Source organism: Peromyscus leucopus, chromosome 3 (assembly GCF_004664715.2).
Source record: "Peromyscus leucopus breed LL Stock chromosome 3, UCI_PerLeu_2.1, whole genome shotgun sequence".
Taxonomy (NCBI): Eukaryota; Metazoa; Chordata; class Mammalia; order Rodentia; family Cricetidae; genus Peromyscus; species Peromyscus leucopus.
The window spans coordinates 89,351,181-89,374,863 of NC_051065.1; the positions used below are offsets into that span (position 1 = coordinate 89,351,181).

Below are 23,683 nucleotides of genomic sequence, written 5' to 3' on the forward strand. Positions count from 1 at the left end.
CAGAGTGAGGGCTGAGTCCAGTGTGTTTAGAGGCTTAGCAGAAGGATCCAGGAGAGGAGACAAACCGAGGAGCCTGGGCGGGGCCGGGTGAGGGAGGCAGAGAGGTCAGCTTTCACTGGGAAGATACGTCCTCACCCTCCTCGGTGCCGAAGGGATGAGTGCCAGGGGAGAGAAGGGTCCGTCTGTCTGGTGGAGCAGGAACTTGTGGTGTCATGACCATCTTTTCAGAGTTCAAGGCTAGTTCTGCCATTTCAGGCTTCTTTGACTTCCTTCGCTCTCCAAAAGAATTCTCCTTGGCGACATAGGAGTTCAAGGCTGGAATAGATGAGACCCTGTCTCAAACTAAGCAACACACACACACACACACACACACACACACACACACACACACACACACAAGGTTGAACATGGTGCTACACCTATAATTCCAGTCCCAGGGAAGCTGACACCAGAGGATCTCAACATTGAAGTGAGCCTAGACAACAGAATGACGCACACATATATGTACCTGCACAATACAATAAATCAGTTAAATTCAACGTAATAATAATATTAGAAAAGAATAAGGAACAAAAAATAAGCTGTAGGACTGGGGGTGTAGCTCAGACACACAGCTCTTGTCCAACATGTGTGAGGCTCTGGATTAAGTCTAGAGAGAGACTCATGGGCCGACAGGATGGCCCAGCAGGTGGAGCCTGAAGACCTGCCTGTTCGGTTTGCTTTCTGTCGCTAGGATGAGACACCGTGACTGGAAACAACTTGGAGAGGAACGGGTTTGTTTTACAGTTCCACATCACAGTCCACCACTGAGGGAACTCAGGGCAGGAACTTCTTGGAGGCAGGAACTGAGGCAGAACCACACAGGAACACTGACTTGCTTCTCCCAACACCACACCAGGATCTCATTGTGTAGCCCTGGCTGTTCTGGAACTCATTGTGTAGACCAGGCTGCCCTCTAACTCACAGAGATCTACCTGCAGCTGTCTCTCAAATGCTGGGACACACATCACCCGACCTGACCATGGGGGAGGGGAGGGACTTTTTAAAGGACTCACCAGGAAACTGAGGCAAGGAATGGGATGGTGGATGAGCTGCTCAGTCCAGTTAGCCAACAGGAGGTGTCCGGCACCCCCTCTCGGTTCCAGTGGCCCTAAGTGTAGCTCCTAAGCAGCGTGCTCATGAGGAGAAATGAAGACATAAAGAGAAAACAGGAACCGGAACTCTTCTGACATCGCTGGTTTCTAGCGAGGACATTCTTGGAACTGCTTCCTTGGGGTGCTTGCCCTGCCTGACCAGTTTCTATCTCCTGTGTTCATCAATTCTACCTTCAGGATAACCTTCAGGAAGGACATAGAGCAGGGAGGAAGTCAGGAAGTAAACATTGAATGTCCCTGACCACTTAGATCAGCTCCATCAGAATTTCTGAGGGTGGGGCCCAAAGACCCACCATGGAAAGGACATCCCCACCTGTAACCTGATAATGCAATAAGTTGAAAAAACTCCCCATTAAGCACCCAAGACCACGTTCACAATATTCCTGTCCCTTCCCCCACTAGGCTGCCCTGTACCATTTATACACTTGCCGTTTACAGACTTCCAGTTCAACCATACACTTGACTTTCACAGTGCCCCTTCAGTTCTGATTTGTAAAATGAGTGAAGGATGGCGTCCCTCTCTCCATACCAACATTTTGCTCTGTCTCATTAACTGCCAAATTCTTCATGAAGCCAGTTCCTATTTCAACTGAGACTTCAAAAATCACAATTTAAAAACCCTTACATATCTACACATTACCCTTGGAGGAACAGGACTGTGGATGGCTACCCTAAGGAATGTTAGAAAATGAGGTTATGAGAAAACGTAAGGGCTTGAAACCAGGTGTGGTGGTGCGATCTCAGCACCTACGAAATAGAGGGGCTACCAGGGAAGTTGGGATGCCCCTCTTTGGATTCCTTAGTGTTGTTAATAAAAGAACTTAAGGGCTGGTGAGGTGGCTCAGTGGTTAAAACTACCTGCAGTCAAGACTGAAGAGCTGAGTTCAAACCTCAGGACCCACAGTTGGAGGGGGAACTAACTCCCAAAAGTTGTCCTCTGACCTCCACAGCTATGCGGTGGCACCTCCTGGCGAGCTCTGTAGCAACCACATCTGAAAGAAGTGTGTTATTTCACTAGAGGGATAATTATTCCTCCCATCTCTTTGGCAAGGCTTAAGGTGAATCAGCCTTCCTGAGGCATGGTCTCTAACAGGTGATTGGCAAGTGTCTCAGTTTATTTGTTTTTATTTGTTTGCTTATTTGTTTATTCATTTATTTATTCATTCATTTATTTATTTATTTATTTATTTCTGAGGCAGGGTTTCTCTATGTAGTCCTGGCTGTCCTGGAACTCACTTTGTAGAGCAGACTGGCTTAGAACTCAGAGAGATTCACCTGCCTCTGCCTCTTGAGTGCTGGGATTAAAGATTTATGCCACCACTGCTCTGCTTTTATTTTTTTATTTTTTTTTTTATTTATTTATTTATTTTTTTTCAACAGTTTCTCTGTGTACTTTGCGCTTTCCTGGAGCTCACTGTAGCCCAGCTGCCTCGAACTCACAGCATCCGCCTGCTCTGCCTCCCGAGTGCTGGGATTAAAGGCGTGCGCCACCAACGCCCGGCTTCTGCTTTTAGTTATACAACTCAGGACCACCTACCCAGGAGTGACACCACCCCTTGTTGGCTAGAACCTCCCACTTTGGTCATCAAACAAGAAAATGCTTTACAGATTTGCCTGTAGGCAATCTGACAGTGGCATTGGCTCCCTTGAGATTCCCTCTTCCCGAATGACCCTGGCTTGTGTCAAGTTGTCAGAAAAACAAACAAACAAAAAACAGAACAATAGGCCCAACTGTATTAACTCTTCTGTCCTGAGTAACTTGGAATGTTATGTTTCCACCCAGGCCAAACATAGGTTATTTTGACCAGAAAGAAATAGCTTTCTTTCCCTTATGGAGTCCAACAGAGTTCTAATATAGGTTATGGTAACAGAGGCAGGAGGATCAAGATTTGAAGGCCAGCCTTGACTACATAATGAGTTTGAGGTAAGTCTGCGATACATGAGACTCTGTCTCGAACCAAATCAACAAATGATTGAAAGGCTAGAAGCCACCCAAAACCGCTGGACCAGGGGGCAGTGGCATGCACCTGTGATTGCAGCCACTGGGGAAGCAGAAGCAGGGGGCTTTGGAACTTAAGGCAAACTGATGAACTAAACCTTTTCCTGCAGCACTTGTCTATTCTAAGTGTGATAGCCAAAAATCATGAAGTCACAACAGCGGAAAAGGGTTCCGGAAGGAAACAATAACTAAGGCGGTAATGAACTACACCAGAAGGTTTTCAGGTGTGGCCGCATAAAATCAGTAAACTCCACATCCATATCCCTATATATCATCATACACTGTAAGGACAAGAGGCACTGAAACTGTTGGCCATAATATTAATTCAGAGACACCCCATCCAAAAGAGTGCAGGCTCATTTTAGGAAAAACAGGTATTCCCCATGTGAGTAACTAATCTATAAAAAAAATTAAATTACATTTATTTACTGTGTGTATGGGTGGTGGGGACACGTGCCATGATGTGCACATGGAGAGCAGAAGACCACTTTATTTGGACTGCCAGCTCCTGAAAAATTACACAGAGACTTTGTATTAATTAGGGAAAGCTTGGCCTTGGCCTAGGCTTGTTCCAAACTAGCTCTTAAGACTTAAATTAACCCATTTATATTAATCTACATTCTGCCACGTGGCTCGTTACCTCTCCTTAGTACCGTATGTCCAACTTCTCTGCATCTGGCTGGCGAATCCCCCACCTCTCAGGTTCTTTCCCTGAGTTCCTTTCTCTCTCCTCAGAAGTCCCACCTAGTCTCTCCTGCCTAGCTATTGGCCCTTCAGCTCTTTATTAAACCAATCAGAAGGTGCTTTAGGCAGGCAAGGAAAGACAGAGACACAGCTTCACATGGTGTGATCAAATATCCCACAACACTAATCTCTTTACTTATTCAAATCTTTTTGTTGTTTGTATAGATCTATCTATCTATCTATCTATCTATCTATCTATCTATCTATCATCATCTATTTGTGTTGAGTATATGATCATGTGTGTGTGTGTTTGTGTATGTATCTGTTGCATGTAGATGCCAGAGGAGTGGGTCAGATGTTTTCTATCACTCTCCTCCTATTCCTTTGAGGCAGGGTCTCTCTCTCCCTGAACCCAGGGGTTTGCATTCTCTCAGGTAGGCTGGAAGCTAGCAAGCCCCAGTCTCTGACCCTGTTGAGAGTGGTGTTATAGGTATGCTTGGGATGCCCAGTGTGTTCCATAGGTGCCTGGATCTGACCTCTGGTCTTCATGATTGAGGAGCAACTGCTACTAACTTCTTAACCATCTCTCCAGCCCTGTTGGTTGAGACAAGGTCTCCATGTGTATCTTAGGCCAGCTTAGAACTTGCTATACAGACCAAGTTGGCCTCAGTTGTGTGGTATCCCTCCCTGACTCTACCTCCTAGGTGTTGGGATTATTGGCATACACTATCCTATATCCCATGTATTTGTTGAACTAGTTAGCCGTTTGAGATATGAAAGAGATCAAAACAAGCACAAACCCTGTTCTTGAGGCATCACAAGGTTATTCTTGCTCACTTCCAGCCTGTAGTTCTGTATGCTTTGTGGGTTTGCCTGACATGGCATTGTGTGTTGAGCCAATAACCAAAGCCAATTGTTCTGCAGTCAGACCTCCTGTTCTCACATTAATAACATTCTCGTTTGAATCATTTGCAGCGTGTTTCCTCAGAGATGGACTCCTTAGACACAGGGTAGAAAGCTGGGCTAGTTGCTATGGCCAACAAGACAGCCCCTCGCTGCCAAAACCTTCAGCAGGCTTTGCGTTAGTGCATGGCCCCCATCACCATTGGGGTCGTATATGTCTCCCATCATCCCCTGACTCCGTTTAGATTGTATGTGTCCTTTGCTGCTTGAATGGCTCCCCACCCCGGAAGTGGCAGAGAGGATTCTGGTAGAGCCCTGGTACCTGAGCATCCTCACTGCAGAGAGCTCATTTCGGAAGAAGATGCAGAGCCCAGGGCTGTGTTTTAAAGGGAGGAGTGAGGACAGGGCTAAGTTGAGGAGAGGAGAGGAGGCAGATGAACACCAGCTTGGGACTGGCTGAACCTGTAACAAACTATGAGGTCAGTCCTAACTTCTTAGTTTCTCTGGAAAAAAAATGCCTGAGGGTCAGGAACATTATCCTCAGGACCTGCTGTTTGAGAGCCCAAAGCTTACCTATGGAGACCAGTGGTCCTTTAAAAAAAATTAAATTACATTGATTTACTGTGTGTTTGGGTGGTTGGGCACACATGCCATGTTGTGGAGATCAGAGGACCACTTTCTGGTTCTCTCCTTACACCCTAGGTTTTGGAGACTGAACTCAGGCCATCAGACTTGGTGGCAAGTGCCTTTTCCCACTGAGCCATCTCTGGGCCCAAGACTGGTGACCCTGAGGGGGGAAAATGCAAATAGATGGAGGGCCTCTGAAACCCTGTTTTGGTAAGTGAAGAATCCTGAAGCTAGAGTGTAGCAAGCTTTTTGTTGGGACAGCCAGCTCACAAATAATGACATGGAGACTTATTATTAGTTATGAAAGCTTGGCTGTTAACTTAGGCTTGTCCCACTAGCTCTTACAACTTAAATTAACCTGCTTTTATTAATTTATGGTCTGCCATGTGACTTGTCACATCTACTCTGTGCCTTATGTCTGACCTCTTCGACATCTCTCTTGCACCCCTGCCTTTCTTCTTCCCAGCATGCTCTCTCTTTCCAGAAATCCCGCCTATTCTCTCCCACCTAGCTGTTGGCCATTCAGTTCTATATTAAACCAATCACAGTGACACATCTTCACACAGTGTAAACAAATATCCCTCAACAGTAGAGCGTCAATAGTTTCGCAGAAGACCTGCCTGTAGCATTGACAGTATCTTTCCAAAGACCCAGAAAGTACTGTCTGGATGCCTAAAAGGAGGAAGCAGGGTACAAACAACAATTTTATGAGCATGAGAATTTTGCCTGCATTCATATATTCGTGCCATGTGCATGCCTGGTGTCCCTGGAGATCAGAAGAGGATGTCAGATCCCCTGGAACTGGAGTTACAGATGGTTGTGAGACTCCATGTTCTGGAAACTGGGTCTTCTTCAAGAGCAACAAGTGTTCACAGCCAGATGTGGTGACACATACCTTTAATGCCAGCAGAAACAGAGACAAGGGAATCTCTGTGAGTTCCTGGTCAGCCTGGTCTGCATAGAGAGTTCCAGGCTGGCACTTAGAGATTTGCATGCCTAATTCTGAGCTGCTGAAGGATTTGAACCCTTTTTGCTGATATGGAAATACTGGGAAGTCTTTAGAGGCAGTGAGAGCCCTTCTCTTGATGAGCTAGGCTTGGGGGAAAGAGGGCAAGAACGGTCCCTGAAATTTACAAAGCCAGCAAAGCACCCTGAAACAGTGGATTTTGAGTTCTTGTCTAGAGAATTCGAAGGATGAAATTCATAGACCACAAAGGACGAGTTTGAGAAATGTATTAAATGGATTACAGATTCACAAGTGGGAGTTTAGGAAGAGAGCAGAGCTCCTGCATGATGGCAGGGGGTGTGGCCTAAGGGGTTGTCCCCAGGGTAGCTCGGAGCTCCCCTTCCAGGAGCTCAGGGAGGGGGATGGGCTGGTCAGTCCAGTTGGTCCAGCCATGAGAGGCCCCGGGTTAGTTTCAGTCATTTTCTCTCCTACAGTCTCCAGGCAGAGGTGCTTTTTCAGGAGATAGCACAAACAAGAACCAGAGCTTTCTTCACTTGCCTCCAGCCAAGTCCCTCCTCAGAACTCCTGCTCTGGGGCCTTGCCCTATCCAGCTGGTTTCCAGCTCGTGTTCATCAGGACTTTCATGCGTGACGTAAGTAAAGTGTTGAAGGAGCGGATGGGTGAGTTTATGAGTGAATTTTCTGAGATAATGAAGTCCTGAGTCCTCTGTAGTCCCTTCTCCCAGTGCTGGGGATCACATCCCGGGCGTCACACTGGCTAGGCCCGTGTTTATGGAGCTACATCCCCTGCCCACTCTCTCTTCTTCTTGACCATGTCCAGCAGGAGGAGGACTTGAACCTGAGTTTGAAACCCAGCTTTGCTGAATACCATCCATAAGACCTAATATCTCTCTTTCCTAACCTGTAAAAGGGAGCCAATACCATCTTACTGCAAGATTGCTATGAGGACCAAGAGAAAAGTCGATGAAGCATCTCTTTCATAGTAGCTTTCAATAAAGAGTAGCTTAGGCCAGCTTGATTCAGGTCATCAGGCTTGGCGGCAAGTATCTCACTACCCTCCCCTTTTCTCTTGTTTTCCTTTCCTTTTCTTTTGAGACAGGGTCTAATGTATCCGGCATGGCCTCGAACATGCTACCTAGCTAAGGATGACTTTGAACTCCTGGACCCCCTGCCTCCCAGGTCCTAGTGTAACAGGTATGTAACATCATGCTCTGCTTGTATGGTACTGGGCATGGAGCCTGGGACTTCATGCATGATAGGCAAGCCTCTACCAACTAAGTACCCTCTGTGTGTTTGGGGGTGGTGATCGGTTTAGACAGTTTCCCTCAGTAGCCCAGGCTGGCCTGTCTTCTAAATGCTGGGATTCTAGGTGTGCCCTACCACAGCACCTCCCTGGTGTAGCTTTTAGGATTTAACCTTGTGGCTTGTCTTCATTCCAATGGCAGCTCCATATCCTTAGCCTTGCCAAAGTGCCCCTTCCCATCATGCACCAGGATGTCATGCCACGTCCAGGGGAGAAAATGCCATATAAGGACAGAAAAGTGGAGTAAGCCCCATTCTGGGACAATCCCGCCCATTCCTGGAACTCTTCACCTTCCTTCCACCTGAACTCATGAACAATACTCCTCCTTCCCCACATTGAAGTCTGTAGTTAGAACGTGTTGGAACACATCTGTAATTCCAACCTCCAGGAAGCAGAAGCTGGGGGGGGCGGTCAATTCAAGTTTCCTTCAGGCTGTGTTGTGAGTTCGTAGCCAGCTTGGGCTACTTGAGACACTGTCTGGAGCAAGGGCTTGTGGAGGCTTGCTGTGATGAGTCATTTGGAGCAGCAGGGCAAAGAAAAGGACGTTTCAGAGAAGGGTCGAAGGACTCAGTTTCGGGTCGAGACAGGTGACCGGACCATCCAGCCCCGTGGAATGTTGTGGACCGTGTACTGAACGCAGGGCGGAGTAGGAATATCACCAGTGTGTGAGAGCTGGCCCATCTCAAAGACGGCAGACTGAGTGTTCCTCCCTGTGTGCCCTCGGCCTTATCTCCACCGTAGAAGGAGATCACGGAGGACACACAGAAAGGCACCTGGAGGAAGTTTATTTCAGGGCAAAGGTGAAGAAGGTTTCTCAAGAGTTGTAGGGTGGAAGTTTGGATATTTGTTCTTTTGTTTTGTGGCAGTCAGCGTCAACAGGATAACTCTTTCCCTCTCTCATCCTACTCCTGCAGGAGGCAGCTGAAGTTCACTGCCTTCCTGCCCTGGGGTTTCCTTTTAAACCTTAACAAAACTGCCCTAATTAAACTGCACACACCTTTAATCCCAGCACTCTGGAGGCATAGGCAGGCTGAGCTCTGTGAGTTCAAGGCCAGCCTGTTCTACAGAGCCAGTTCGAGGACAGCCAGGGCTACACAATGAAACTCCATGTTGGAAAACAAACAAACAAACAAGCAAAAACCTGCCCTTGGAAACCGAAGACAGGGACGCCCTAAGTTAGGGGAGTGTGTTTAGAAGAGAGAGAGAGAGAGAAAGGAGAAAAGGGGAAGCATGCCTTCCTGAGCAATTCAGAAGAGTGGGCAGACTCACTAGCCATGAGGAGTAGCTGGGCAGACTGCTCCATAGGGGCGGGGATTCTGGGAAGGAAACGCAGCACCTCACAGTCATCTCTTCAGCATGGCTTATCGTGAGCCTGCTTTCCTAGGGGTGATCCCTTGGCCAAGTGATTTGACCTGGCCCAACCGAACCGTTACACCGACCGGACTGTTCTTTTGACCAGTGGTACTGGGAGTTGAACCCAGGTCTTTATGTATGGTAGGCAAATGTTCTGCCCACTGAGCTACATCCTTCCCCTCTTGTGTGTGATATTTTTTTGAGACAGATTCTCTGTAAGCATCTCAGCCTGACCTCACACTTGTGTCTGTCCTCCTGCCTCAGTCTCCAAAGCCCCCCCTTTTTTTTTTCTTTCAGGTGAAACCTGTTCTGATCTGCATCTGTAGTGTTACTTATCAGGGAAGTTATCTCAGTGGCTTAAAAGCTCAAACACATCTAACACAGGGTATGGCCCAATGGTAGAGAGCTCACCTTGCACGCACAAGGGCTGCAGGTTCAAGACTCAGCACGAGGGAAGGCATTTCAACCTAGGGGCCAGCCAGAAGCAAGCTGCTGTGTCATGTGCCCTGGAGGGCTCAGTGAGCATGCGTGTGTTTCTTCCTTTCAAGACCTGAAAACAAGCACACGCCTTTAATTCCAGCACTCGGGAGGCAGAGCCAGGTGGATCTCTGTGAGTTCGAGGCCAGCCTGGTCTACAGACTGAGTTCCAGGACAGCCAGGGCTACACAGAGAAACCCTGTCTCTGGGGGGGGGGTTGGTGGGGGGGGGAAGAAAAGAAAAGAAAAATTAATTGAAAAAACCCAGACTATTCTTGTCTTTGTAATATGCTTGTGTCTAATTGCCTTATTAGCAGACATTTTGCTTGTGGCTACAGAAGATGTGGCTGGTAAGTTGTTGTATAAGGTGAACTTTAGTGGAAGAAGAAAGACTAGGAAGTCTTTGAAGACGAACTGTATCTAAATAATAAGTCATTCTTTGAGCTGCTCCTGGCCAGGGTGGGAGGGCCCTCGGCTGCTTTCTGGGACCAGTGCAGAAGCATAACTTGTGTCCACACGAAACAGTTCTTCCTCACAAAGCAATAAGACAACTTACTCTGGAGGCTGGAGAGATGGACCAACGGTGAAGAGCGCTTGCTACCCTTGCAGAGGACCTGGGACACCCACACGGCAGCTCACAACTGCCTGTAATTCCAGCTCCAACACCCTCTTCTGACCTCCAAGGGCTCCTGCACTCGTGTGGTACACAGACATAAGCTCAGACTCACACACATGCACATAAATAATCAATAAATATTTTCTAAAGAGAATTTATTCCGGTGACAAGTATGAGTGATCTTGGCTCAAGACATCGAATTTAAGTGACCTCAAATACCATGTTACAACGGTAATAGTTTCATTCATTCATTCATTCATTCATTCACTCATTCATTCAGAGACAGGGTCTCACGTGGCCCTGGCTGGCCTCTAACTCCCTATATACCTGAGGATGGCCTTGAACTACTGGTCCTCCTACCTCCTTTTTCCCAGGGCCAGAGTCACAGACATGTGCCACTGTGCTCAGTTTATGTGGTGCTGGGGAGAGAACCCAGCGCTTCGTGAACACCGGGCAAGCTCACTGCCAGCTGAGCTGCAGCCCAATTTCCTCAAGCCTTTATAGGGACAGAACAAAGAAAGTCATAAATCAAGGCACTTTTAATGTACATCAGTGGAAATGGCGGCGTACGGCAAAGCTGCGTGCGAGACCTCAGAAGCTATCTGATGATATTCTTAGCCTTTGAGTTGGTGGCCTGTCGGTACAGCTCAAAAGATTTCACCAGGTAATAAGTAAGGATGTTAGGTCAGACCCAGAGGTGTGAAAGGGACTCGCAAAGGGGCTGGACACGACCTAAGATGATTTGACTCTGTACCTGCAGCATTCCAACTCCCACAACCACAGTTCTCACGAGTCTTTAGCTTCTTTAGCGCAGGTGAGGCTTTTTCCTGAGAACCTCAGTTCGTATCCGTACACTGCCTCTGTCTTGGTGGTGGTGTTTCTATTAGTACCTTTCTGGGGCAGGAGCATAAAAGCCTGTTTTTTTTGGTTTTGTTTTATCTGTTCTGCTGGGGATCAAACCCAGGGCCTCATGCAGTACCTGCAAGTGTTCTCACACTGAGCTTCATCGGAGACCCAAAGCTATGCCAGACGGCACATCAGTATTTCAGAGAGATTTCCCCGGGCTTCTCTCCTTTCCTTTTGAACACACTTGCTCTGCCCAGACACCTATGGTTCTGGCTTCTGCCCAGTCACTTCAGCCCGACACTTTGGAGCGCACCTCAGGGTTTACCAGTAGTAGCCTTGCCCCACGCACCTCTCCAGCATCCTGCCCTGCATCTCCTTCCTGCTAGCACCCGGAGAACAGACTCCCCAGTTCCTGGGCTGCTGTTCTGTATCCTCTGATTTATAATCAGGTCCCACGAGCCAGCTACACAGGGACAGCCCATGAGCGAGCGGGCATGTTAGCTCAACAGCATTGCATGAGTATGCCTTGTTGGAGGAGGTGTGTCAAGTGCAGGGGTGGGGGCGCTTTGACATTTTAAAAGCCCACGCCAGGCCCAGTGTGCTCTCTCTGCTTGCTTCCTATGGATCAAGATGCAAAGCTCTCAGCTACTTCTCCAGCATCACACCTGCCTGTGTTCGGCCATGCTTCCCACTGCAATGATAATGAACTAACCCTCTGAAACTGTAAGCCAACCCCCAATTAAACGCTTTCTTCTATGACTTGCCTTGTTCACTGTGTCTCCTCACAGCAATAGAACAGTAACTAAGACACTCAGCATGCAGTGGGTTCTGGGTTCGACCTCTGGCACCATGATAAAATCAAATGTACTACACTAAGGGGCTGGGGGTGTAGTTCAGGTAGGTGGTAGAGTGCTTGCTTACCTAGGGTCTTTAAGCTCTGGGTTTGATCTCCAGCACTGAGAAAGGAGATGCAGCCGGATCAGATGTTCAAGGTCACCCTGGGTTAGGATGTGATGGAGGTGCTAACTTCCCTGATTGAAACAGTAAATATTGCACTCATGTCCTGAAATTAAAACATCACACTGTGACGTATAAATGCATAGTTATTTAGCAGTCGAGGTGGCATGAGCCTTTAATCCCAGCACTCGGGAGGCAGAGGCAGGTGGATCTCTGAGTTCAAGGCTAGGTTGGTGTCTACAGAGTGAGTTCCAGGACAGCCAGGGCTACACAGAGAAACCCTGTCTCGAAAAACCAAAAACTAAAACAAACAAACAAAAAGTATATATAAAATACATATAATATATAAATTATTAACAAGTAATAACTATATACAGTTATTATATATTATATAACTGTATATAACTACTATTATACATAATGTATTATTATATATAACTATATATACTATATAATAACTATATGTTATATTACTTATTAACAAGTAGTAACTACATGTAGCTATTATAAATATACAATTATATACTTGTTAAGAATTTAAGGCTCAGATGTAGCACACTGATGAATACTTGCCTAGCATAAGCTGGACCCTAGATTCCTTTTTCTTCTTTCTTTTTTTCCTTCTTTCTTTCTTTCTTTCTTTCTTTCTTTCTTTCTTTCTTTCTTTCTTTCTTTCTTTCTTTCTTTCCTTCCTTCTTTTTTCTTCCTTCCTTCCTTCCTTCCTTCCTTCCTTCCTTCCTTCTTCCTTTCTTTCTTCCTTCCTTTCTTTTTTTTTCTGAGACAGGGTTTCTCTGTGTAGCCCTGGCTGTGTTGAAACTCATTCTGTAGCCCAGACTGGCCTCAAACTCACCGAGATCCACCTGCCTCTGCCTCCTTCCAGTGCTAGGACTAAAGGTGTGCGTCACCACACCTGGCTTTAGACCCTAGATTCTCACCAGCAGCAGGACAGAAAACCAAAAAGTGTGTGTGTGTGTGTGTGTGTACATGCCCCCCTTCCTCGCCTCCCCTGTAACGTGGTGTTGTATGTGAAGGTGTACTCCGTGTGCGAATGCAGAGGCCAGAGACAGATGTCGGGTGTCTCCCCCTCTCTCTCCACCTTATATTTGAGACAGAGTCTCTCTTAGTGAGTTGAGCCTGGAGCCTCCATCTTGCCTAGATTGGCTACCCAGTGAGCTCCTGGGGGTTGTGTGGCGGCTGGGGATCCAAACCCAGGTCCTGATGCTTACAGAACAAGCACTTGACTCCCCCAGCTATCTCCCCAGCCGCCCAAGGAACTGTTGAAGGAGTTAAAAACGTTATCATCCATCTCGGTTTGAGCATCCACACACAGGGGACGTGAAGACAGCAAGAGGCAGCAGGGGGGTGGTGCCTTTTCTTCTTTCTTTAAAAAACGTAGTGGGCTTTTTAAACAATGCGTATGTGTGGTCTGCCACATGTGTGCAGGGGCCCACTGAAGCAGCTGTGAATCGTCCTATATGGGTACAGTGAACTCTGATCCTCTGCAAGGGGACTGGCCTTAACCACTAAGACATCTCTCCAGGCCCTCTCCTCACCCCTCCTTCCCCCCTGACATAAGGTCTTGTGTATCCCAGGCTGTCTCTAAACCGGATGTGTTATTGTCGAGGACCTTGACCTCCTGATCCTCCTGCCTCTGCTTTCCAAGGGCTGGGATTGCAGGTGTGCACAGAAAGCGAGGTGTATGCAATGCTAAAGATCAAACCCAGAGCTTTCTTACATGCCAGACAAGCTCTTTATCAGCTGGCACATCCCCAAATCCCAGAGGACATATGTCCAAACCACGGCAGTGGGACATTTTTCCTGTGGTGACTAGATAGCAGTGAATTCTTTTATCATAGTGGGCCAGTCTTGGCTACAACCTCTCAGCTCTGTTGCTGTGCAAACTCTGAGAAAAAAAATGTCCTGGTTAGCCTTAATTGTAAACTTTACACAGCCTGGTGTCATTTGAGAGGAGAGTCTCAACTGAGGAATTGCTTAGGTCTGATTGGCCGATGGCCATGTCTGTGGGAGATTGTCTTGATTAATGATTGATGTGGGAGGGCCTAACCCACTGTTGTTGAGACCATTCCTTAAGCAGGTGGTTCTGGGCTGTATAGGAAGGTTGGCAAAGTAAGAGTCTGACAGTTAGTCAGAGAGTAAGCTAGGAAATAAATCAGCAAGTGTCATTCCTCTCTGGTTCTAGCCTGGGCTAATACTGAGACCTTGTTTAAAAAAAAAAACCAAAACTTAAACAAACAAACCAGTAAACTTGATGTAGTGGCTTACCCGTGTAATCCCAGCACTTGAGATGTAGAAACAGGAGATTGCTTCAAGTCTGAGGTCAGTATGATCTACATAGCAAGTTCCAGGCCAGTCAAGACTACAGGGAGACCATGTCTCAAAAGACCAAAAAACCTTTTAGAACTCTGGTTTCTGCCAATCAAAAGCCTAAGAGTCATCAGATGGCATCCTAAACCTATAGTTGAGACTTCTCTGCTTTGCTTAGTCATCCACTTAATATTTCTCCCAATGTATTTAATAAATCCTTTGATTTACACTTTATTTATTCTGTTACTATAAAAACCTTACCCTACTGTTACCACATTGGAACATGGAATTTGTGGTGGTTTAAATTTGTGTTCCTGGGCCACAATCACTCAGATTTGGCTCCAGAATAAACTGTCTCTTATCCCCTTTGAGGTGAGAGTTGTGTTTTCGAGTCCTCCTGGCACATAAATTTGTATATTACTTAAAATTGGCTGGGTGTTGGTGGCGCACGCCTTTAATCCCAGCACTCGGGAGGCAGAGGCAGGCGGATTTCTGTGAGTTCGAGGCTAGCCTGGTCTACAAAGTGAGTTCCAGGACAGGCTCCAAAGATACACAGAGAAACCCTGTCTAGAAAAACAAAACAAACAAAACAAAACAAAACAAAAATTGAATATCTTCCCGATCATAATCACTGTTAACTCAATCTGTGGCCCACAGTTGCCCCTAGCTGTAAATAGGTATTTAGACAGAAAGGTGGGTTGCGGAGAAGCCAGGTGAGTCTAGATTGTAGCTGGTCTGAGGAGAGTGAGGACAGAGAAACCAGCCCAACTACCTCTTGTCCAGCATTGGGAAACACTGATCGTCTAAGGTCTAGCTGCCTCTACTAACCAGATTCTCTTTTGTTGAGGGTCCCTTACAAGCCAGGTCCCCATGATGGGGGAGGAGTTTCTCCTCAGTTGTTGCAGAAGGAAGACTGCAACCCCGGAATTGGCAGGAGCCACACCCAGTAGGGGTGGGTCTCAGTGGGAGGGGCCGTCCGTCCGTGGTGGCATGAGTCACCCTTGAGTCACCTCTGAGTGACTCAGAAACAGGAATGGAGTCTACCGCAGGGAGGGCAGTGGGACAGGAAATTCCTGGCCGACCTACGGAAGGGAGGAATAAGGGTCTGGGATTGGTGGACGTGGTCACGGACATTGAGAAGTTTAGGAACACAGGGGAGCCTGTGGAGCGGAGAGAGGAATCATCAGAACTGTGTAAGCGGGAGACAGAAGGTCAGATCTGAGCTCTGGGGAGCTTTCTCTGGTGGAAGGGCAGGAGGAGAGGCGGGGGCAGCAGTTAGTGATCCCGGGGCCAGGTGAGAAGTAACTAGGCCTGAGTGCCGACCACAGCGCCTAGGTGAGGCACATCTGCCTCAGGCTCCTTACTGGCTCATGTCCAGAGGAGCCTCCCATGCCAGCTGCGGTCCTCTCTTGCCTCCTAGTGTGGCCAGTGGCTCCCCTGAAGCTTTCCCACTCCCAACCGGGTACTCAACAAACCCCAGGGATGTATGCAGGGAGCATGTCACTATGATGGCTTTTTTTTTTTTTTTAAGCCAGGGTCACTATGTAGCCATGGCCAGGAACTCCCTATGAAGACCAGGCTAGCCTGGGCCTCACAGGAATGTGCTGTGCTGGGATTAAAGGGATGTGCTACCACTCCCAGTATAATAATTTTTTTTTTTTAAATGTTGGTTTTTAGGGGGAAAAAAACCCACATATTTTCATGGTTAACAAAGATAACTGAACTATCTTCCTTGATCTTTTCCTTTGGTCTTTGACTTAAAAAAATGCTTTTGGGGTACAGATGGTGCAGCAGTTAAGAGCTCACACTGCTATTACAGAGGATCTGAGTTTAGTTCCCAGAACCCACATCAGGTTACTTACAATTGCCTGTAACTCCAGCTCAGGAGGATCTGACACCTCTGGTCTAAGTAATTGCATGCACTCATGTGCACACTCAAGATATATACACAATAAATTTTTTTTTTTTTTTGGTGTTTTGAGACAGGATTTCTGTTTCAGTATATTTGATCAGACTGTGAAACTCTGAGACTGTGTTAATAAAATTAACCTTGAGTCAGTGGGTAGAGCCAGCAACTAGCTGACAGGAATTAGCTATAGAGAGGATGGAGGATCCAGGAAGATGGCTAGAGAGACACACAGGGAGGAGTAGAGAGGGACTTTGAGATTCTCAGTCTTTTTGGTTTGGGATAGCTGGAGAGATGCTCTCTTGCTGTATCTCCAGCCAAAAAGAAAGGTCAGCTGGTTGCTTCTCAGCCTCTCTGAGCTAGCAGGTTTTCACTCCAACATCTGACTCCTGGGTCTTTATTAGTAAATTGAACAATAGAGACTTAGTTAAAACTACATTTGGCAGCCTAGGACAATTGGTGCCAGCAGGACCAGAAATCCCTTCAGGCCGTGGTCTGAGCAGAGAGGCCTAGGCAGTGGCTTAAAAAATATCAGTAGATTCAGGTGTGGCACCAAGCTGACAGAAAAACAACAGGTTTCTGTGTGCAGCCCTGGCTGTCCTGGAACTCACTCTGTAGACCAGGCTGGCCTCCAACTCAAGAGTACTGGATCAAAGGGGTGCACCACCACTGTCTGTCCAATTAAAAAGAAAAATTAAGTCTTCTAAAGAGTGCTTTTTTTTTTCTCACTACATTTTAAAATTTACTTTCATTTCATTTCATTTATTTCTTTTGAGATGGGGTCTCACTATGTAGCTTTGGCTGGACTGGAATTCCTATATAGACCAGGCTGGCCCTGAACTTACAAAGATCCACTTGCCTTTGTCTCACTGAGTGCTGAGATTGAAGGCAGGTGCCACTAGACCCAGCTTGGCTTTGGGATGTGTGTGTGTGTGTGTGTGTGTGTGTGTGTGTGTGTGTGTGTGTGTGTGTTTGGAGACAGGCTTTCTCTGTGTTGCCCTGGCTGTACTAGAACTTACTCTGTAAACCAGGCTGGCCTCTTAAACACTGACCCCAATCTCCAACCCCATCCTTAACTTTCTGATACTCCAGCCTCCTCCTCTAAAGTGCTGGGATTATAAGGGGTGCCCTGAGTTTTTCATCCTTGGCTTTTAAAATTTAGGAGTGGCCACTATCAAGAAAATATCCACTGCATTCCAGCCCAGCCCCATCCCAAGCTGGTCTGGGGAATCCCATCATGCATTCCAGGGTCTGTTTCTGTGCATTTCTTGCGCTTTATGACTACTACTTGGGTTCTGTTTCCTTCAACAAGGCCACACCTCCTAAGCACCCCCAGATAACAGTATCAAGTGGGAACCAAGCATTTGAATACCTAAGACTGTGGGGAACATTCTCTCATTCAAATCACCACAGCTACATAGTAAATTCCAGACTGGCCTGAGCTACCAAGTGAGACCTTGTCTCACAAACAAAAACCTGTCAGGTAGCAAAGCCCTGGGTTCTAAACCCCAGAGTCACATATATCCGAAAGTCCAGGATCTCCACACTCAGGAGGCCGTGGCAGGAGGATAAGAAGTTCAAGATCAGCCTCTGCTACACAGTAAGTTTGAAGCCAGCCAGCCTGGGATAGTCATAAAAATAAAAACAATAAAAAATAAAAACATGGTGGACAAGATGATTTAGCAGGTAAAGGTGCTGGCCTGCAAGCCTGCAGGGAATTTTTTCTTAACTAGTGATTGGTGTGGGAGGGCCTGGCCCCCTGTGGGTGTTACCACCCTAGGTTAGTGGTTCTATGTTCTATAAGAAAGCAAGCTGAGCAAGACAGTAAGCAGCACCCTTCCATGGCCTCTGCATCAGCTCTCGCCTCCAGGTTCCTGCCCTGCTTGAGTTCTTGTCCTGAGTTCCTTCAACGATGAAGAGTGATGTGGAAGTGTAAGCAAAATAAACCTTTTCCTCTCCACATTGCTTTTGGCCATCGTATTTTATCATAGGAACTCTAAGGAAGACAGTAGCTCAGGCTAGCCCAAACCTTCTGCAACCCCCTACCCCTGCCTCCTGTAGTAGCCTCCCAAGCACTGGACCACTAGGTGTGAGCCAAGCTCCTAGCTCTTGTTCCATCCTGAAGCTACCTAGGGCCTCCATCCAAGAGCCATCCATCATTCAAAGGCAAAAGTCACTCATCACTCCCGAGGTTTCCAGGGTTTTAGGAGCTGTGTGTCAGGACAAATGACAAATCCATCTTTCTCACAGGGGGTGATGGTGTTATTGGAAAAAGGTGGCAGATACAAAAAGAGGAAAAAATACCTGTGAGGGCTGTTGGTTGTCAACTTGACCACATCTGGAATTAACTAAATCACAAATGACAGGGCACATCTGTGAGGGATTTTTTCTTAATTAAATCATTTGATGTAGGAAGACCTACTTCTAATCTGGATCTTTGAGGTGGGAAGACCCATCTTTAATCTGGACTACACCTTATAGTGGCTGCCTCTCTAAAGGACATGGAAGAAGGAAGTTTGCTTTCTCTTTGCCTGCTTTCACTCTTGCTAGCAAGTCCATTCCTTCACTGACACTGATGTCTACTTCTTCCGGATTTCAGCATAGACTGAAGACTGGCTGAGACATCCAGCCTTGTGGACTGAGCAACTGCTGGATCTTGGACCAGTCACTGTTGGACTAGCTGAGCTACAGCATGTAAGCAATCCTAACAAATCTCCTTTACTTACTTACACACACACACACACACACACACACACACACACGCGCGTGCACGCACACATACACACACATGTGCATATATATACAATTCATTATAAATTATGTATACACACATACACACAATTCATTTAAATTATATATTACTAATTATATACAATTTATTATGTATAATTTATAATGAATTTAAAAAATATTCATTCTATGAGTTCTGTTGCTCTAGAGACAAATACAATATGTGATAACTATTTCAGTTAGCTAGTGTGTGTGACCCAAGAAGCCTACAGCTACTTGTTATGACTCATGGAGACAAGACAGTTAGTACTCTTTGCTCCACACCGAACTCAGCTGATAATCCCCAGGCTCTCCCAGGGCCTGGCTTTTCCTGGCTATCACCTCTGTCTTCCACATATTGATGTATTTGCTTTATCTGTGCAGCAGGCAAGGCTTCTTGGTGGACTCCACTCTCAGAGTGTCTGAGTTCTATCAATGTACCTAGAGATCTCACAGGTCTCACTGTGTAGCTGTGGCTGGCTTCGAACTCACAGAACATTTGCCTGACATATCTGGCAATGCATAAAAAAAAAAAAAAAAAAAAAAAAAAAAAATAAAAATTTATTTTTTATTTATTATTTTTGAAATTATGTTAGCTGCTTCAATAAGACATCTTGAGTGCTGGGATTAAAGGTTTATGTCACTATATCTAGCATAAATATAATTTTAAAACAACAGCAAAAAACCATGAGCTGCCCTGAGTTTGGAGCTGGGTGTTTCAGTTTTTCTGAGTCCTGACTCAACAAAGTGTAACTTTTCCTTTTTTTCTTTTATGTCTTTCTTTTAGCTGCTGGTCAGAGCCGTGGCAGATTTTTCTGGTACTTTGGGCTTCCTAAGCACTTCCTCTAACGTTCTTCTCACCACCTGTGCATCTTGTCCACACTGTGTCTGACCTCCTGTCACCCCCTGGTGACCCTATCTCACTTCCTGTTCTCCGGATTCTTTCCACGTGGCAACAAGTCTCTCCTTGGTCCTTCCATGGGGAAGTCAAGCCTCACAGAGAAGATTCGTTACCCACAAGTGCCTGCGTAGTTCCTGGAACCGCTCTGATGGGGCCAGGACCAAATTTGTTGGCTCCTGAATGATCCCTGAGCTCAGGCACCGGCAGAGGAGCCTGGGGGAAGAGGGGTGGCTTTAGGGTTGGGCGGAGAGACGCAGAGTCATGGGCTTTTACTGGAATATGAGTGGGCGTGTGTGTTTTCATATCTCTGCAATCATCCATACCTGCATAGTGCCTGGCACATCTCGGCCCCCGGGGGAAATCCATGTTCCCTGACAATATGGCTCCCCTGAGTCTTCATGCAGAGACAGGAGCTGTGTTCCGGGATAAGGTCAGCGTGGGCACAAGGAGCTATCAATGCTTGTGCCTGAGTCAAGATGCTCTGAATGCCTTCAAAGCACAGGCTGGTTTAGATAGTTAATAAGTAATCTTTCTTGGGAAATGTGAGGTAGAAGGGGGAAAAATCCAGCATGGTGAGGTTGCGGTGTCTAAGGGCTGCTTCAGGTTACCGTAGCCTGAGTTTGCCGACAGCGGAACCTGGGCGCCCAGCCGCTTCACTTCTCCCTTCTTCCCTTCTTTGTTTTGTCAACTTTACACTTTATCTTAAAATTTTAATTATGAGTAATAGGTTTTCTTCTCCCTGCCCCCCCCCCAATCAGTTTCTCTACCGATGTAGTAAGCTAGATCAAGCCAAATTTAAAAGTGTATCATTTTTTTTTTTTTTTTTTTTTTTTTTTATTTATTTTTTTTTTTTTTTTTTTTTTTTTCGAACAGTTTTCTTGTAGCTTTGTGCTTTCCTGACTCGCTTTGAGACAGGCTCGAATCACAGAGATCACTGCTCTGTCCAATTATAAAGTGTGCAATACCAGGTTTATTTGAGCAAGGCACTCCCCGGTGGGTTCTCTAGTTCCCAGAGATCAAGGCTGGAGAAGCTGCACCCCCAAACAAAAGGAGGGAGACTTTATAGCTTGGAGGCCAGAGGTGATGATATATCTGCCACAAGCTGGGTTTGGGGCCAACTATGGTCAAAAGCTGAGCACTTTAGGTGGGGACTTGGGTGGCTGGCAACTTCAGGGGAGGAAGCTGTAGTAGCCGCCAAGGAGGTGGACTGGGCTTTTTGGTGTCTATCCTTTGTTTGGAGAGACTCTTCAGTGGGCAGCGTTTGGAGAGAGATAGGAATGAGGCTTTCTGGATCATGCAGGGGCAAGCTGGAGGTTCCAAATAAACAATTTTGTGTGTGTGTGTGTGTGTGTGTGTGTGTGTGTGTGTGTGTGTGTGTTGGGGGATATGTACATATGTGTGGAGGCCAGAGGTAAACTTTAGTTATCTTCCTCAATGGCTCTGCACATTATTATTATTTCCTTTTTTTGTTTGTTTGTTTTTCAGAGGTTTCTCTTTAGTTCTTCTGAACTTCTCTGTACCCAGCTGCCCGACTCACAGAGTCTTGCCTCTGTGTAGTACACTGGCTGTGCTATCTGGAACTCACTCTGTAGACCAGGATGGCCTCAAACTCTACCTGCCTCTGTTTCCTGAATGCTCAGGTTAAAGATAGGCTACCAAGACAGGTTCATTAGTAATCTATTTTTATTTGTGTATGTGATTGTTCATTTATTTATGCATGGTCTATGTGTGTATATAAGAATTTGTATTTGTATGTGTGTGTATATGGAGTCCAGAAATCAACTTCCTCAGAAGATATCCATCTAGTTTTTGAGACAAGGACACTCACTGGTACCTGGAACTTACTGACTAGGGTAGGCTGGCCAGCCAAGGCAGAGCAAGGACATCCCCATCTCTGCCTCCCCAGTGCCAGCATTCTGTGTGTACCACCATCTCCCGCTTATCTCAGATCTTCATGCTTGTGAGGCAAACACTTTACCTAATGGGGAGCTGTCTGCCCAGCCTCTGACCTCGAACTTCTGGTCTTCCTGTCTCCACCTCTGGAGTGCTAGATGTATAGACTCACAGGTGTGCACTACCACATCTGGTTTGTGAAATGTTGGGGATCAGAGCCAGGGCTTTGTGTATGTCGTGCATGCACGATACCAACTGAGCCACCTTCTCACCGTCTCTTCCTTTGCTTTCTATTGCTGTGATAAACATCATGACCAGAGGAGACTAGGAGAGGAAAGGGTCTGTGTCTTCCATGTTCTGATCACAGTCTGTATGATGGAGGGAAGTCAAGGCAGGAACTCAAGCAGCCTAGGAACCTGGAGGGAGGAACAGAAACAAAGGCCACGGAGGAGCGCTGCTTACTGGCTTGCTCCCATAGTTTGCTCAGCCTGCTTTCTTACACAACCCAGGACCTTTCTTTATACAACACAGGGATGGCACCACCAGTTGTGGACCGGGACCTCCTCCATCAACCATTAATCAAGAAAATGCTTTAAGAATGTGCTAACCAGAATTGTGTTCGCAGCCGCCGCCACTCCCTAACGCCAGCGCCGCCTCTCGCTTGCAGAGCTCCAGCCGAAGGAGAAGGGGAGTAAGTAAGGAGGTGCCCATACCATGGCTGGTACAAAGCAGACTGCCCCCGAAAATCCACCGGTGGTAAAGCACCCAGGAAACAACCGGCTACTAAAGCCGCTCGCAAGAGTGCGCCCTCTGCTGGCGAGGTGAAGAAACCTCATCGTTACAGGCCTGGTACTGTGGCACTCCGTGAAATCAGACGTTATCAGAAGTCCACTGAACTTCCGATTCGCAAGCTCCCCTTCCAGCGTCTGGTGAGAGAAATTGCTCAGGACTTCACAACAGATCTGCGCTTCCAGAGTGCAGCTATTGGTGCTTTGCAGGAGGCAAGTGAGGCCTATCTGGATGGCCTTTTTGAAGATACCAACCTGTGTGCTATCCATGCCAAACGTGTAACAATTATGCCAAAAGGTATCCGGCTAGAACGCCGCATACGTGGAGAACGTGCTTAAGAGTCCTATGAGGGGAAACATTTCATTCTCAAAATTTTTTTTTCTCTTCTTCCTGTTATCAGTAGTTCTGAATGTTAGATATTTTTTCCATGGGGTCAAAAGGTACCTAAGTATATGATTGCAAGTGGAAAAATAGGGGACAGAAATCAGGTATTGGCAGTTTTTCCATTTTCATTTGTGTGTGAATTTTTAATATAAATGCAAGATATAAAGCATTAATGCAAGCAAAATGTTTCAGTGAACACATTTCAACCGTTCAACTTTATAACAATTATAAATAAACCTGTTAAAATTTTCTGGACAATGCCAGCATTTGGATTTTTTTAAAAACAAGCAAATTTCGTATTGACAGCAACAAAAAAAGAAACAAAGAATGTGCTAATCAGACAAATGGCTATGGGAAGCTAGATGGCATTGAACGGCAAGAGCTTTGGCTGGAGGAATCTCCTCTTCCACCAGAACTGTGCCCTCTTGTGCGGCCAACTCAGCCTCACAGGAAGGAGCCTTTGCAAAGCTGTTTTCCCAGAACAAGGGTCAGGATGGCTCTGCTGGCAGCTGGGGCGCTCCAGGTGGGACAGTGAAGCCAGCAGGAATTAGATGGAGGGCAATTGGGCAGCCGCTGGTAAAGATAGGCCGCCATTTATTTTTCTCCTAGACACTACACTTTTCTCAGGAAAAGTCCTCCCCCCCCCCCCCGAGAGTTTATTACTACAGCCGTGTTGGTAACCTCTGACCAGAAATAAGCCCAACGCTCGACACAATGAGGATGGCACCGCCAGTCCATGGAACACTACGTAGATGTGGGAATGAGGAGACGAGTGGTGAACTAATATGGGACATCCTCTCAGGCACACTGATAGGGACTATGCCATACTACA

The 23,683-nt window shown here is 46.6% G+C and overlaps 1 pseudogene; it reads left to right on the forward strand.

The window, feature by feature from the left end:
* The first annotated feature begins 22,157 nt into the window (after window positions 1-22,157).
* Window positions 22,158-23,106, forward strand: LOC114681598 (annotated as a pseudogene).
* The last annotated feature ends 577 nt before the right edge of the window (window positions 23,107-23,683 follow it).